The following is a 16,835-nucleotide window of genomic DNA, read 5'->3' on the forward strand; positions in this document are numbered from 1 at the left end:
AGGGGGCCATCCTCATGGGGCCCCTGCTTTGCTGATCTCTATTGTACCCCTTCACCTTGGTGGTTCAAGGAAATAAGTAAGGTGAAGTCCTTGGTGTTGCTCTTTGAGACTTTCCTTGCCCTTCAGTGGAAAGATATGGATGTTCAGGTAGATGGTTTGGGGAAGATGGGAAAGGTAGAGGGTCCCAAGGTAAGGAGGGATTCTGCTTCCTGTCACCTGGCTCCCACGGATATTGAGCTGGGAGAGCACTGGTACTTGTCCCTGTGGGTCACCAGCCAAGTCACCTCAGGGTGCCAGTAGTTGTGGATCAGCAGTGGCTGAGACAATTCCCTGAACATAGGAGACAATAAAACGAATTCCAGGGTCACTTCCACCTCTCACTGGTCAGCAAGGAAAGCCCCTGTGAGAAAGCACCCAAGGGCCCTACACCAGGCACGCTCTCCACCTGTGGAAATTCCATGCTGTAGCCTTCATCCTCGGGCCACTTTCTCTTCTCATCGCCTCTCTTTTCCATTTCACAGCTAATACGTGTGATCAAGCGATGAACAGCAAATAAACACGAGCAAGCAACTTTCAGAAAGGTAAGGGGAGCCATCGACAACTAAAGCATATTTAGTTCATTTCTAAATTAAATAGAAGTACCTCTTTATCCACTCCGTGTTAGTGAAATTCAGTTCAAGTGGATAATTAAAAGTAGCCTTTAAATCTCCAAGCATGAAAATGAGGTGTCTCTCTTGGTCTCCGGTTTCTACACGGTTCAGCCAAGATTTGCTAAGAAATCAGATGCAACGGGGACCGACGCCCTCCCCCTTCTCCGCGGGTCTCCGTCTGAGCTCTGCCGGACTCATTAGTTGGGCTTCAGTGGCCTCTCCAAGGGTTTCTCCGAGGATGGGACAGGTCGGGCTGGTTGTTGCCAGCTTCTTGTAAGCATTCCCAGGTAGGAGCAAATCTTCCTGCCAGGTGCTTGGAACAGGAGGAACTTCTAGGGAGGAGTTCATGTTGGGTCTAGTTTCCATCGCTAATTAAAATCAGTAGGTAATGGGTTAGTAATTTGTTGTTTCCCTTTATCATGTTGCTGCCTTTTGAGGACCTGGGGGACGAGGAGGTTATGTCTTTATGGCTCCTGTCTGATTGGGGTGGAGGGGCCCGACGATGGTCTTCAGAGCCATCTGCCCCCGGTTCCCTTTCTCGGATCTAATATTCTGGGCAACAGGGTTCAGAGGACCTCTCACCATGGGCCCCCGAGCCATGCGAAAGCAAGCTTCTCTTGAGTTGAAGTAGAAGAGGAATTGCAGCTCATTGAGCAATATTCCTCTTCCCAGGGGAAAATTCATAATTCGTTACCATCAACCCGCTTGCCAGTCAGTTTACAGGGAGTGGGGCCAGGTGGGAGGAAAATGCTGACCCTTCTTGTTTAAGAACACGCCAGGTGGAAAGTCTGAGCCCTGGGCTTGGCGTCAGGAGACCTGAGCTGGCATCTGGGCACCGCCACGCGAATCTGGGAAAGTCATTCCAAGTTCTGAAACTCAATTTTTTTATCTGTAAAATCGGAGCAGTTATAGCTCCTGTTGCCTACTTCAGAGAGAGGGCTGATGGAGTGAGGAAAATTAAAAGGAAGTATCGTTGGTGAGCCCAGTGGGCATGACTCAGTGGCTGAGTGTTGACCTATGAACCAGGAGATTATGTTTCGATTCCCGGTCAGGGCATGTGCCTGGGTTGTGGGCTCGATCCCCGGTGTGGGGCGTGCAGGAGGCTGTCGATCAGTGGTTCTCTCTCATCATTGATGTTTCTCTCTCTCTCTCTTTCTCTCCCTTCCTCTCTGAAATCAATAAAATATATTTTATTTTTTTAAAAAGTATCGTTGGTGAAAGGATGATGGAAATCATAAAGTGCAAAACACAGTGGGATGTGATCATTGCTCAAGGACCGAGAAGGCAGAGCGTGTTATAACTCATAAAACTTGGTCCAAATAAAAGACACAACCTCCCCAACTCACTCCCTGATATATCCTCCCGTCGGAAGACCTTACAATCCTAGCAGGCTTTTGCTAGCATTGCTGAGCATTGAGTCATGAGAATCATAGATTTGCTCTTGATGGAACCCTTCTGTCCCTACCTGCTGAGGGAAGACAGCCTTATCCACTTCATGGACAATCTCCTGGTGGCTTGTGGGGTGGCTTCCTGTGGACCTGGCCTTTTCTAGAGCATGTCCATCTCACTCTTTAGTGTCCTGCAGTAGGGGCTTCAAGTACACCAGTGTCACGGCATGCGCGGCTTCCCATGGCCAGTTTGCCAGAAGCCCGTGGCCCCAGCAATGCTGCTGGGGAAGTGGAGGCAGATCCCGACAGGCCGGCGTGCGGGCAGGTCCGGCACCAGCCACAGGGAAGAACCTCGGGCCGGCCGCCAAGTTTCATCCAGGAGGGAACATCTCCCCTGGAGTTTATAACCCTGAAGGAGGGAGTCAGTAATGAAAAGCTGCACCACGCCCTTAACACCACAACATTACTCATGAGCACCTTGCTGCTAATTAACAGCGGTAAATGCCACAGTTATTTCATGCCGCTCACCACTCGCAGGCAGAAACCCGAGACACCCCGGTGGGACGGAGGGGGGCGTTTGCCCCCGCAGGTTCCCGAGGTCCCGCGGAGACCCAAGCTCCAGCCGTTCCATGGGTCTCTCATGGAGGAGCCAAACGAAGCCTGGTTCTGCTGCCCACTCTCTTGCGCCAGGCGTAGGGTACATGGCCTTGACTTCTCTGGAAAGTTCAAGTTGGGACCTGCTGATTTTTGAACACTCACTCCAGCAAGTGCTTATTTGATATAAACAAGTCTCCAATCGCCTGTGAGCCTCCCAGCTTCCTGAGAGGCCTCCGGAATGATGGGGTAGCTCGCGCCCAGTGTTGACATGTGGTCTCCCTCATTGCCCAGAACTCGGAAGGTCTGACTCAGGGAGCATTTTCCGACTCTGCCACAACTCGGTTTTCCCATGTGGACACGTCCCCGTTGGGTGCTCCAATTTGACATGGCAGGTGGCAACCTTTCTTAAAATTTTTTTAAATACGAAAAACAACATCGATGGAGGACTTCCTCCTGCCGGATATGGAAGAGACGAAGATGAATAGGACAGGGTCCTGGCCTTCAGGAGCTCGCGGTCACGCAGGTTGGATAGAGGGCACACGTTCACCCGCAGCGTTGCATCGGACACGCAGTGATGATGGAGGTTGAGGGTGCTCTGGTGATCTATGGGGAAAGCAGTCATTTGGAGGGGGTGCGAGAGATGAAATAAAAATAAGTTTTTGAAGACTGAATAGGAGTTTTCAAGGAAGGGAAGTCATGCCATTCCAGGGAGAGAGGCCTCCAAGGGCGAAGGTATCAGAGAGCACAGCATGTTCCATTCCGTGGGAGCAAGTAGAGGCTACTTGCTTTTCCCAGATGGGATTTTTCTCGTGGGCTTGTCTGGTTGTCTGAGTCTCGCTTCCCTGTAGAACGTGTACTCAGGTTGGTCTGTACACATGCTAGCGTGTTCATGCTGACATGCTGTGCATCCTTGAAACGTTCTTGTATCACAGTGCGACGGTACTGGGCTTCTTTCCTCTTTTATTTCTTCCTTCTCTCCACCCCCAAATATGGGGCTCCATCTTCACCCAGCCCTTACAATCCCCATTCAGCTCAGAGCCATTGCCTCTGGAGGTAATGAGTTCGAATTCACCTGACCCCCCCCTTTTTAGCTGGTGTGTGGGGGTGGGTTGCAGAAGGAAGAGTGTGAGGCTCATTGCTTTTACTCCAGCCCCCACTTCCCTCCCCAGACAATTGGCTAGGCCTTCCAGGGGCTCTTTCTTCTATTCTGTGGGTCTCCAATGACAACCTCGACTGCCTGTCTCACCTCCATTCTCTGGGCGTGTGTCCTCGGTGAGGGCTACATGACAAGCTTGATGGAGGGGAGGGCTCCCGGCATAAGCCCTATGGGACTCCACATTCCATGACGTTTCCTGATTCATTCATTCACTCATTCATGCCTTCACCCACCCATCCGGCTCCAGGTGAAGTGCTAGGTGCTGGGGTTGCCACCCTGGACGAGGCAAATGGCACCTGCCTCCGTGACCCTTTCACTCCTGTGGTGGCCACCAGTCGGGCTCAGAGGTGGGGACCTGGGCTCCCTAGTATTCAGCCACCTTCCCAGAAGGGCACCACACACACTGGGAAAACCGCGTGTCTCTTTTGTGGGGTTGAGCTGCCCCCTTTGACCTGGAGCAGCCCCAGGTTCCAGGGAAGGTCAAGGCCGCCTCTGAACTGACCCAGAGATTGTGAGGAGCAGGGCTGCGGAGAAGGTGCCCAGAGGGTGTCTGATGCCTTGGCTCCAACTGGCTTTCGAGTGACTATTTTGTGTAGGCAAGACGTCTGGAAATCCAGCCAGCATCTGGTTTGTCCTTGGAGAACATGCATTTCATGGGTCTGACCTTGAACCCCTTCGCCCACTGGCCTGGAAATTGTGGGTGCCTTTGTCTAATACTCGTTTTTGGAAAGGGGCACGTGAAGTGAACAGCCAGCCTTCTAGCAGCCTGGCTGACTCAGGCATGGGCTTGGGGTTCAGCCTGCGTAGGTATCTGCCACCAGCCCCTGTCCCTAAGGTTCTCAGACCCTGCGACCTCTCCCCTCTCCTTGGGGCCGGGGCTTCTGTCTGGGTCGCACAGGGCCACACCCCCAGTGCCTGGAAGAGGGCCTGCGACGTAGTGAGTGCTCCATAAATTTTTGTGGGATGAGTGGTTGAATGTTCATTTCGACGCAGACACAACCACCGAGCTGCCAACACCTTGTGCAAAGGGAGGCGGGTGCTTGTTCTCTCTCGGCTTAATAACAGTCTGCAGGGCCTGCTGTCTTTTATATGCCTGCTTAGCTCACCGTGAAGACCCAATAAATATTAATTGATGGCCAAGAAGTTCTGGGGTTTGGCTCCAGCCAGATCCAAGTTCTATTTGGGGTGGGGGTGGGGCGGGGGACAGTTTACAAGAGCAGAGGAATGTAGGGTGTTATGTTGTGAGTCTGGAGACTTTTGTGGACGCCCCCCCCCCCCCCTCCATACCCAAAGCCTGGGAGAAGTGGGTGGGGACAGAAGGGAAGCGCTTAATTATATTCATGGGTTGTATAATTACACTGTCAGGTTCCCACTGGTGGTGGGTTTTAAAGGAGCTTTGAGTAATTTCAAATTTTGAAAGGCTTTGTTTTCCGGGGCTTTGTTTTATTCGCCCTTGATTCATCATCCTTGATCTTTTCCTGGTGCCTTCCAGGGGGAATTATCTCAGGCCCGCCGACGGTACCGAGTTGGGCTCCCCCAATGGACGTGGTGCGCACACATGACAGACGGAGATTTGGGGAGATTATGGAACTTGCCGGTGGTTGGTGGTTTAGCAACAGGACCCAGATACCCCGAATCAAGCCCATGCCCCGCCTCCTGTTTAAGTGCCTTTCATGGTAGGACCTCGCGATGCACTAAAATAGTGGTTCTCACAGTCGTGTCCTCAGACCGGCAGCCTTGGCAACACCTGGGAACTTGCTAGAAGGGCAGATTCGTGGGTCCCACCCCAGGATTCCCAGAAACTCTAGGGTGGGGCCCTGCAACCCTGTGTTTTAACAAGGCCTCTAGGGGATTCCGGTACATGGCCACATGTGGAAATCGCTGCTCTAGATCTGAGAGCCTAGAACAGCGATTCCCAGACATAGGGGAGCGTGTGGAATGAGCCGCTGCCTGGCTGCCACCCCAGACCCACTAGATGAGAATCCCCGAGAGTGTGGTCCAAGCGCCACATTAGCAGGTTGCTCTTTGAAGCTCCATTGAGGGTCTCATGATGCAAGGTCATGGCCGAGAGCCACCGCACCGGAGTAATGCCCTTTGCATTGGGCATACGTTGGGGCTGTTCCCAGGAGCAGAGGAGGCAGCGGCGGGGACAAAGGCATGGGCCTCACAGACCCTGCACAGGCACATAGCCAGCCCCTGCACGCTGACCACGTTCCCCCCAGTGCCCGGCCACAGCCCACCATGCTGCTCTGCACAGACAGAGGCTGTGACTCCGGGACCCCGGTGGGCGGGCATTAGGCCATGGTTTCACAAGCAACTGTGGTCACTGTTGCAACCACTCACAAATGCCATTATAGCAAATAAGCTGCCATTGGCAATACTGTATATACATGAGTGAGTGTAGCTCTGTCTCCGTAAAACTTTATTTATAAAATCGAGTGGTGGGCCATGGTTGGCCAACCTCTGCTCTGGATGAGAGACGTGGATTCCGTTGTTCGAGGTGGAGGGACGGCTTTTCTTTTTCTAACTTTCCTCTGATCCCAGGGTGCAGTGGGATTGAGAACCACTGCTCTCGGTATTCATTTAGGTGACTTTTCACCCGCCATGTGCTTGGAGCTCTAACACACGAGTCAGATCATATCACGCCTTCACACCGCACTCCCCAGCATTTCCACAACTCGTGGTAAAGTCAATGTCTTACAGTGTCCATCGTAGTCTTGGGGTGTCCTTCACGGTCTTGCATGTCCATCACCGTCTTGCCCCAGCTTCCTCTTAGACCTTGTCTCCTACTGCTCTGTTGCTTCTGTCCTCAGCACCCGGGCCTCCTTGCTGGACCCAGAGCATGTCCAACGCTCTGCTTGTCTCTTCCTCCCAGTCCTCCAGCAGAAAACTGTCCCGGTTCAGTATTGCTGTGTGACCAACCAGCCAACACTTAAAACAGCAGCAGCATTGATTCTGGGCACCATCAGCACGCTGTGTGGGGCTGGCAGGGATGGCGCCTGTGGGCTCCACAGGAAGTCAGCTGGGAGCCGCGTGCCTCCCTCCCTCCGGCGCTGGCCTGTGCATTCAGCTCTCCTCGGCCCCACGGGCGACTGTCCACGTCTAAGGCCCCGCTTCCTTCAGCCAGGGCCCTTCCTTCCTTCGGTGGGGAGGACATGATCACATTCCAGGTGGCAGCGAGCATCCTGCCTGTGGGGAGGAGTTCCTTCCGCGGCGCCCCCAGCCTCGGCCCCCTCGGTGGGCAGTCCATCCACGTTAATAAATGTCTCACCTACCAGACAGCTTCAATAAGGTGAACCGTCAAGGGGAGGTCATGCTTGTCAGTTTCGTTTTACAGAGACATGGAGGGCCCGTCTGATGAGGCCCTGGAATTTAGCTATTGTCCCAGAGGAGAGGCAAATCCTGCTCCAAGGAAATGGACTGTTTCTGCCCCCGAGGACATGCTCCCTCTCTGGGTGTTTCCCTGGGTGACCACCTCCACCCGAAGGCGGTGCTGATCGGATTCCTGATGTACAACCAGGACACGTTTAGTACGAGTCTGTCCCCAGTTCCACCCGGGACCGCCTTGCAGTAAGAAACGCATGCCCCGTGCTCTCCCTGCTGCATCCGACAGCCCTTCTGAGGAGCCGCTTGGCTTGTATCCCTTCCGTCTCTGTTTCAGGGATGAGTTTAGAACTTGGCGGAATAAAGTCTCCGAGGTCAGAAACTGGGCACCCTTCTTGGTATTTCCTCCCTCCTGCCCCCAGGGGCCTCCGGCCCCCTCCTCCTCCCTCCCGTCACCTCAAGGCCCTGGCCAGGAGGCCAAGCTGGAGGCAGGGCCTTGAGGAGGGGGAAGGGAGAAGTCCCGGGGGGGGGGGGGGTTGTGGTTCTCCCCAGGGAGTGGGAGACCATTTTGCCCCCAGGGGACATGGGGCAGCGTCCTGAGACATTTCTCGGTTGTCACAGTGGGTGGGGGCTGCTATTGGTATCCTGGGGGTAAAAGCCAGGGATGCTGCTAGCGCCCTGCAGTGCGCATACACACACAAGTGATCACACACACACGTAAGTCATACACACACACGCCACACAAGTGACACACACACATGATACAGAGGAGAATTACCAGTCCCAGTGTCAATAGTGCCACAGTTGGGAACCTCAAGTGCACAGAGAGAAACTCATTTTTTAAATAAAAGGCTCACATACAAACCTCAGCCTCGAAGTGCCCCGAGGCCCCCAGGCACCATCAGGAACCTGTAGACCCGCCCCCTCTCCCACCCAGTGTCCGGAGAGCCTGTCTCTGATGTCTCTGTCACGTTGCTCGGGTCCATGCTGACCAGCTTCCATGCACAGGACCTGCTGGGAGAGGGGCGGCCACACAATGCAGGGCCAGGCCCTCCCTCTCCTCCAGCCTCTGCCCTTCCAGCCTCCGCCCTTCCAGCCTCTGTCCCCCCTGACATGGGCCCTTGACTACGCCTTTCCAGTGGGCCTGTAGGTTCTTTCTCCCCAGATGGAGGCCCATGGAAAGGGGTCCCCGTGCTTGCTGCCAATGGGACATCTGGAAGCACAGAAGCAGCAGCAGGTATAGGCCCCGCCCCTTTCCCAAAGCCCACCTCTCTCCTCACCACCTGAGCGGGAGACCCCCAGAGTCAGGGTTTACTCCTAAATTTTCCACAATAGAGAAAGGGGTCAAGGAGGGCCTCCCCGCTTCCCCCCTCGGCAAACTAAATCCGTTCTCAGAAACTTCTGGTTCAGGGGACTTTTCAAGGACAGCTGTCTACACGCTTGGTCCTCCTGCGTTCTGTTTGTTTGTGTGTTTGTTTTTATGTCCTCAGCAAAAATGGCAAAGGACGCCCCCCCCCCCCGCCCCCTGCGCCCCTCCTGCCAAGGAGGGGGGTATTGACAAGGCCCAGCAGCATCTCTGAGAGCCTCCCTCCCTTGGGCGTGGATGAGCTAGGTCCAGTCCTCTGTTTAAAATGCAAACAAACAACACTAAAAAGCATCCCCCCCTCAAAAAAAACCAGCAACAACAACAAAAGACAACAATCAGCAACAAGCAAAGCAAGGACTTTCCTTCTGAAGTAAAATCAAAGGACAGACAAGGTTGACCTTGTTTTTGTTTTTGTTTTTTTGAACTGGAAAACTTTTTAAAAGTTCTCATCTCACGAATTCGATTTTGTTCCTCCTGGTCCAGCTCTCCCCAGAAAAGCAAAATCCTTTCTTGACTGTGACTTGTGACTTTCCCCTCCACCCAGGGACAGGAGCTAGTGGCCGCCCCTTGGGCTTCAGCAGCGAGACTCCCGGCCGCCCTCGCCCCTCCCTCTCCTGACCCTTTTTCTCCGTCTGCCTCTCACTCCAGGCTGCCCCCTCCCCACTCCGCCCTGGCCTGGCCCGGAGATTTATAGAGCAGAGTGGCCCCGAACAATGAGCAGACATTAGGCTGCTGTGTTCTGCATACTAATGACAAGATACTGCTTCTGTACGAGGGGCAAAGCCAGGTCAGGCCAGTTTAACCATAAACTTTATTTATGGGCTTATAACTTTGCAGCTGCAGGAGCTCTGCCCAACCTCGGGACTGAGATGTCTCTCTCTCTCTCTCTCTCTCTCTCTCTCTCTGTCTCTGTCTCTCTCTATTTGGACACATTTCTTTAAACAAATTTGGCGGGCAGGGGAGAGAGTGCTGGCAGTTCTTTCTTTATGATCTACTGAGTAGTTCCGGGGAGACATTTAAGCAGATGGAAAAGTGAGTCAGAGAAGGAAGTAGCAGCAATTGGTTCAGCTGTCATAACAGCAAAGCACCAGAAATGATGATGATGATGATGATGATGATGATGATGATGATGGTAGTGATAAGAATAATGCTTGATCTCCAGAGCTTCTGGAGCAGGAATCTACTCTATCTGTTGCTTCTGAGTTTCATACAAGGTGATGTTTAGAGCTACCCATCTTGCATCTTGAATCGCAGAATGAAATGCCTGCTTTGAAATGGCTCGAGACCCTGCCTCCCCGCCGAGGACCTTCTAAGCGTGACCATCTGTAATGCATCAGCAGGCGGGTCCTCTCCGGTGCAGGTGGCGTGGCGCTGTGAGCTCTGGCTGCGCCCCTCCTTCCTTCAGTCCTCACCACGCCCCCCCTGCATTCTGATTGTGTCTTAGGACCGTGGTGTTGGCCCACGTTAATGCAGCGTGAGGAAGTGGCCAGGGTCATGGGTTTAATGCCCACTGAAATGGATTGATCTCGCCTGGTGTCAATGTCATGGACTTACTAGTAGCTCCATGATAGAGCTAGTGTAGATCAAGCAAGGCATTTTCCAAGTGGAAGGAAGCAGGCCAGCTCAGCTGGGGCAGCAGCAGAGTTTGCAGATGCCCCACACCCGGGAGGTAGGCTGGGTCAGCTCTGATCCTGGGAACGGAAGCCACCTCACCTGTGGGACCCCGGGAGTTGGCATCCGTACATGCCATTCCAACGGAATGAAAGCAGGGAGCTATGCAGGGTATTGGGCCACTTGCTGGTGCCTGCGCTGAGTGTGGCTGACAGGTAGGACGTGGATCAAGATTCCTTGTTCTGTCGGATACTGTGGTGATGAGGACAAGACATGAAGCAGTTCTCAGGACCCATGTAACTTCACAGCACAAAGAGTAAACTTCATACACGTTTTTAAAAAGTCATTGAAGAGTTTGGGGAATTCCAGGATGGAATGCGGAATGCAACGAAGAATCCCAATGTATTGCAAATGTAAGAGCATCGGTGAATGGAGTTTGAGAACAAAGTAGTGGCCTAGGTAACTCTGGGAATGAGTGGGGTTTGTGAGACAAAAGGCATGTGAGTTAGCAATTCTGAAACCATTATACATGTCTACTGGAATTGAACCAGCCAGCTGATGGGTGGAGGATTTGCAACGTTGTAGTTGGGGATTGCAGATAAGCAAGGAGGGGAAGCTAGAAGGATCCATGAGGGGATAGGTTAGGGTTGGAGACATCAGTGTGAACTCATGCTTAACATAGACCCAGATGATTACATATAGGAATATTAATAGGTACATATATGTACCCAGCTGAGTATGCATACAGTGTTGGGGAGCACATAAGACTTGGTTGGAAAGTTTGTAAGGAGGACATTCTGAGAAAAGGGAAGTGTGCAGAAGGCCCCCTGCCCTGTTTATCGGAATTCTGACTTAGCGGAGTGCCAAAGGTGGTGCCCCTAATTTATTCCTTGACTTTTCCAAACAAGTCTGTGCACCTGCAGACCCCCGGGTGTTTACTGGAATCCTTATACTTAATCTTTGGGTGTCCTTGCTTAAAGGACATTGCAGACACATGTGTCCTCCCAATATTACTTACCCTACTGATTGTATCTAAAAGATAAACTTTATCCAAACTGCTGTTACAATAAAAGCCTAACAAGGCAGGCAGTCGAGGCTGCCTGGTTCCTTTAGCCAGGCAGCCCCTTAGCCCTCTCTTTTACAGCAAACGTTGTGTCAGAGTAATTCATTCATCCGTCGCTCAGGGTCTACTGGCCAGCCCCGGCGATGTAGATTTCTCCTTGCTCTACCATTTGAGAGAAGCTAGAAGCCATGATACCCTAGGAGCAATGAACACCCCTAGTACCCAAACCTTGGTTTCTAATACCAAGATATTCTCCAGGAAAAAAAAAAGAAAAAGAATCAGGGCTCCTTGGAGAAATGGCTGATTCCACTGTGGCAGGAAATACAAAAAAAAAAAAAAAGAGCCAGAAAGTTAAGAAAATGCTCAGAAAGCAAAACAACACCAAAAAGCCAAGAAAGCAAAACCTCACACAGGGATGGGGGTCTGTTAAAGGCATGCAGGAACCAATGGAAAGAGCTCCCAATGGTCAAAGCTGGTTGAGCAGGAAAATGAAGTAATATTACGTATAGCCCAACGTTTAAAATACCCAGGACTTCATAAGGAACGAAGAAATGACTGAATAAACGAAGGACAGACACATCCCTTGTGCAGAAGAATTCCAAATAATCCATATAGCTACTCCACCCTTCAGTGTGCGCTGTGCACTGTAACTTTCTTCCGAAGAGGATGCTCTGGAGAGTGGGGTGGGGGTGGGGGGAGGGGGAGAGAAAGAATACAGTGGAGAAACCTGGCGAGCCCTACCTCAGCCAGGGTGACACAGATTAATATCAAATTAAGGGGACGTGCTAGTACGTCCCCTTAAAACGATGGGGTGAGAATAGCACTTTACAGTGCACTCCCCAAAACACATGATCCCAGTCTAATCATGAAAAAAAAAATCAGGCAAGTCCCCACTTGGGACCTTCAACAAAATGCCTGACCAAGTGTCCTTCAAACGCATCTGAAATGAGAAAATAAGTCCGAGAAACTGTCAGAGCCAGGGGACGGCTAAGGAGACATGATGGCGACATACAATGTGAGATCCCGGATGGGATTCTGGAGCAGAAAAAGGACCATCAGCGGACAACAGAGGAAATCTGAAGTGTGGCCTTTCGTTAATAATAACTTACCAATATTTGTTCATTAATTGCAATGTGCCCTACCGTAATGCAAGATGTTCATAGTAGGGGAGACGGGGTGTGGGGTATATAGGAAGCTTCTGAACTGCAGTCTCAATAAGTTTGAAAAATCTAAAGTTGTTCTAAAAGAAAAGGTTTGTTTTTAAGGAAAAATACGGGTGCAGGCTGACTTGGTGCACACGTGGTGGTTTGCTGACTCCTGCCCTGGATCAATGGGCTACTCACTACAATCAGCTGAGGGACTTCGCCTGGCTCAGAAATCAAGACACTCTACAAGGCCCCTGTCCCACCCACGTCCCCAAACACTGTCACCCCTGCAACCTCTGGTCCTCACTCTGTTCCCCTGTGTACCCTTCCAGAGTTGCTTTATGCAAGAACAAGCAATATGAAAATATATGATTTCCTCTTTTTCTTCTTAGGCAAACAGTAGGACCCTATGAATACTGTTCTGCCCATTGGTGTGTGTGTGTGTGTGTGTGTGTGTGTGTGTGTGTTGTGTATATCTTAGAGATCTTTCAATATTAGTGAAATCGAATTCTTTCTCATTCCTTCTTGCAAATGCCTGGTATTCAAGGTTGAGGTTGGACCAGAGTTTATCTGATGAATCTTCCCTAGTAAACATTTGGGTTGTCTCCAGTCTTCGCTATTACAGACGGTGCTGTAGTGAATAATCTTGTACGTGTGGAATTATAATTTGTGGGGATGCCTGCACCTCCACTTCAAGCAAATTAAATCAGAAATTGGGGGGGGGGCAGGTCCTAGACCTCCTCATTTTTAAAAAGTCCTAAACATCCCCTTTAAAGAAAAAAGGGAGTGGGGATTCTGTTGGTGGATATTCCAAGTAAGTAAGTGGCTCCCCAGCCAGGCTACTCAGAATCACTGAAGAGCTATTTTATTTTATTTCATTTTTAAATTTATCTTTATTGTTGAAGGTATTACAGATGTCCCCCTTTTACCCCCGGTGACCCCCCACCTCCCCACTCCTGACCCCTCCCCAGGCCTTCACCCCCCTATTGTCTGTGTCCATGGGTTATGCATATATGCATACAAATTCTTTGGTTAATCTCTTCCGGCCCCTGTCTTCCCTCTGAGAATCATTTGTCTATTGTCTTATTGATAATAGCCATTCTAACAGGTTGAAGTGGTATCTCAGTATCTCCTTGTGGTTTTAATGTGTTTTTCCATTATAGCTAGTGGGGTGGAGCACCTTCTCATATAGCTGTTGGCCCTCTGTGTGTCTGCTTGGCATGAGCGCTATTTTAAAATACTCACGTACCAGGCTCACCCCGGAAAAGCTGAATCGTAATCACTGGGGGTAGCGCCCAGGATAATTTGTTAAAGTTTCCTCTGTGATTTTAATGCGCGGTCAGGGTTAAAAACCACCGATGTGGGGGTGCACCTTGTTAGAGAAAAAGGTTGTTTTCAGAGTGCGAGCTCTCTCTCCTCTCCTTCACCCAGGTCTAGTCCACTGCTGTCTCCCTGCCCCCTCCCTTATCCTGCCCTGGAAAGCGACTGGGAATAGATTCCGAACCGAGGATGGGTGGCGGTCATGTGGAGTGCCCACGGGGCCAGGCTGGGCTGCTGGGCTGGTCCCGACCCACAGGTAGCTGGGACGTGAAGGGAACGCCTGCTGTCGGCCAGCGCGCATCACTGCCCATCCGTGAGCGGCCGGATTAATATTTGGCCAGGCCTTGGTGAACTTGGGTTTCCTTCCGGCAGCCTCTTTCCCATCCGCAGAACCGCGGCGAGGGAGGAGGACCCTGGTGGACAAACAGAAACTTCTCTTCCCTCATCTTGAGCTGATTTCAATGAGTTGGCCCGGACGCTCAGCCTGACATACTTCGGGCACGGCTTGCTCCCTACGTCATGGGGAAGGCGAGGGGAGAGAGATTTGGAAAAGAGAAACAAAGATAGGGCCTCACTAATTGACATGTGTTGAGTGCTTACTCATGGAACCCTTGCCCCGAATGCATGACATTTGATCATCCATGTTTTCTCAAGGGACCCTGGGGCACCGGGAGGTGAAGAAATGTGTTCAAAGTGCCCTGGCCGGTTTGGCTCAGTGGATAGAGCGTCGGCTTGCAGACTGAAGGGTCCCGGGCTCAATTTCAGTCAAGGGCACGTATCTCGGTTGCAGGCTCCTACCTGGCCCAGGCCCTGGTTGGGGCTCCTGCAGGAAGCAACCAATCGATGTGTTTCTCTCACATCGCTATTTCTCTCGACTTTCTCTCTTCCACTCTCTCTAAAATTAATTGGAAAAATATCCTCGGTTGAGGATTTAAAAAAGAAGAAAAAGAAGAAATTCGTTCAAAGTAACACAGCCAGGTAGTTTCAAAGCAAGAGGATCTCGGAACCAAGGCCTACCTCACTCCCAAATCCAAGTTCTATTCTAGCCAGTCTTCCGGTGGGAGTTTGGAATTTTCTCCTGATTTCTGTGGGCTGCCTCAAGCCCACGGCATAGTCTTGAGCACGGCCTCCTTTGATGGGATCCAAATCCTAGGTGGCCTCCACGTTGGGGGAAATAAAAGGTGCCTTTATACCTACCTGCTCTGGTTCCAAGATTAACTTTCTGCATGAGGCCAAAGGGCTGCTCGGCATCTCCAAAAAAACCAAGGTGCATTTTTTAAGGCGTTGCAATCCCCCCTGAGACACTGCAGATGCCACCTGCTCCAACATGGTCCCAGTAACTGTGACAGTTCCCAGGTACAGAGAGGTGCTACTGTCCTTGCCTCCTGTAATCCTCACTCTACCCTGTGCTGGGAGCAAACGAGGCTCCAAGAATCGAGGTCCCTTGTTCAGCATCCCAGGGCTAGGAAGTGGTACGGCCACATTCAAATTCAAGTCTCATTTGATGGTAGCGCCTGTGCCCAGCCCATTCCAACGTGTTTTCTAGAAGAAGAAAAAAATTGTTCCTTTTCACCCCCCCACCCCCACCCCACCGCGTGTATCTCTCCACCCTCCTCTCTCTACCCCCTCAAGACATTCAGAACTTTCAAGTCCCTTTCTCTTTCGGCTCCTACCCAAGCCGGAGGCCACGGACGGCGGGTGGGTCCGCAGAGTTAACCCGTGTCTTCCCCCACGGGGGCCGGAAGAGTTCCAGCCCTGAGACTGGGACTGGGGCCCCGAGTGGCGGAGTGGCGGTGAGAACCCAGGGGTTAACGTCGCCCGAGTGGGAAAGTTATCTGCTTTGTTGTGAAACGCAGCTTCCCAGCCCGCAGCAGGGGCGATTAGCATGCAAATGGACTTTGCCCCCTGCTTTTTAATGTTTTACTTCTCCTAATGGCTGAAACCGGTTGTAATTTCTGAGCTCGGCTGGCTTCAGGAAGCCGTTTCCTCCCAGCGACCTGTCCTTGCACCTGGGGAGATTTTGAACTCGAATGTTATTAACCCGCGGGGCCAGGCGTTGGCTTTCAAAGGAAGGAAACCCGTGCAGGTGGAAGTTAGCAACCTCCTCATTTGCCCCTACCCCTTACTCCTCTGTCCCCGTCCCCCCCATGCCCCATCCAATATCCTCCAAATTCTTTGGTTGGGAGCTTGACATTCCTACTGAGAGATCAAAAATCACAGGTGATGGTTGACAAAGATAAGAGGGAGCTTATTAAAGATGTTAGATAGCAGAGCCCTGGCTACAGTACACATTTGCAATGAAGACTTTTTCTGAGCACTCCCTGGATGGGAGTGTAATCCGTCCTCTCTTCCCAGGGCCATCCTAGAAGAGTACGTTTTTTCCTAAAGGGCTCCCCTCTTCTGAAGCGATTTCCTAAGGCTAGCGCCAGGCCACCCATCCCCATCAGGTTAAGGACTAGCTGCCTCTTCCGCCCTGTCCACACCTCCATCCCACCTGGATTTCTTTTTTTCCATGACTCGGTATTGAATGCAGAGACTCTGAAACCAGGCTGGGCTCCAGCAAACAAGTCATTCTTCTAGACCAGCGGTTCTCAACCTGTGGGTCGCGACCCCTTTGGGGGCCGAACGACCCTTTCACAGGGGTCGCCTAAGACCATCGGAAAACACATATATAATTACATATTGTTTTTGTGATGAATCACTATGCTTTAATTATGTCCAATTTGTAACAATGAAAATACATCCTGCATATCAGATATTTACATGACGATTCATAACAGTAGCAACATTACAGTGATGAAGTAGCAACGAAAATAATTTTATGGTTGGGGGTCACCACAACATGAGGAACTGTATTAAAGGGTCGCAGCATTCGGAAGGTTGAGAGCCACTGTCCTAGACCCTTCCCGATGCCCCGCTGGGCAAGCTGTTTCTCTCTCTGGAAGCATCTTATTAGGCAGCTCTTGGACACAGTCCGCCTGACCCGGCACTTCTGTCTTTGGAGTTGAAACCTCCTCAGAGGCAGCTGTTCCTCTGAGGCCTGGGGATTGAGGACTGCAGCGCGCAGAGGGTCTGTCCTGGAGAGAAAGAGGGAGCTGTGGCAGTGACGTCATCGGTGTGAAAGCACGCAGTTCCCATCCTGACACCCCCCCCACCCCCCCTTGACTGCAGAATGTCTATGTAAATACAGATGCAGCCCCTGGTGAATTCACGCT

At 51.6% G+C, this 16,835-nt stretch overlaps 1 long non-coding RNA gene across 1 annotated transcript in view; it reads left to right on the forward strand.

Annotated features, from left to right (window-relative positions):
- Nucleotides 1-16,835, forward strand: part of LOC111827284 — a 77,010-nt gene that overhangs the window by 6,576 nt on the left and 53,599 nt on the right. Inside the window, exon 2 of the long non-coding RNA XR_002830783.1 lies at nucleotides 522-581. This is a non-coding gene — a long non-coding RNA (uncharacterized LOC111827284). The remainder of the gene's footprint in view (nucleotides 1-521; nucleotides 582-16,835) is intronic.

Source organism: Myotis lucifugus, unplaced genomic scaffold, assembly GCF_000147115.1.
Source record: "Myotis lucifugus unplaced genomic scaffold, Myoluc2.0 scaffold_146, whole genome shotgun sequence".
Taxonomy (NCBI): domain Eukaryota; kingdom Metazoa; phylum Chordata; class Mammalia; order Chiroptera; family Vespertilionidae; genus Myotis; species Myotis lucifugus.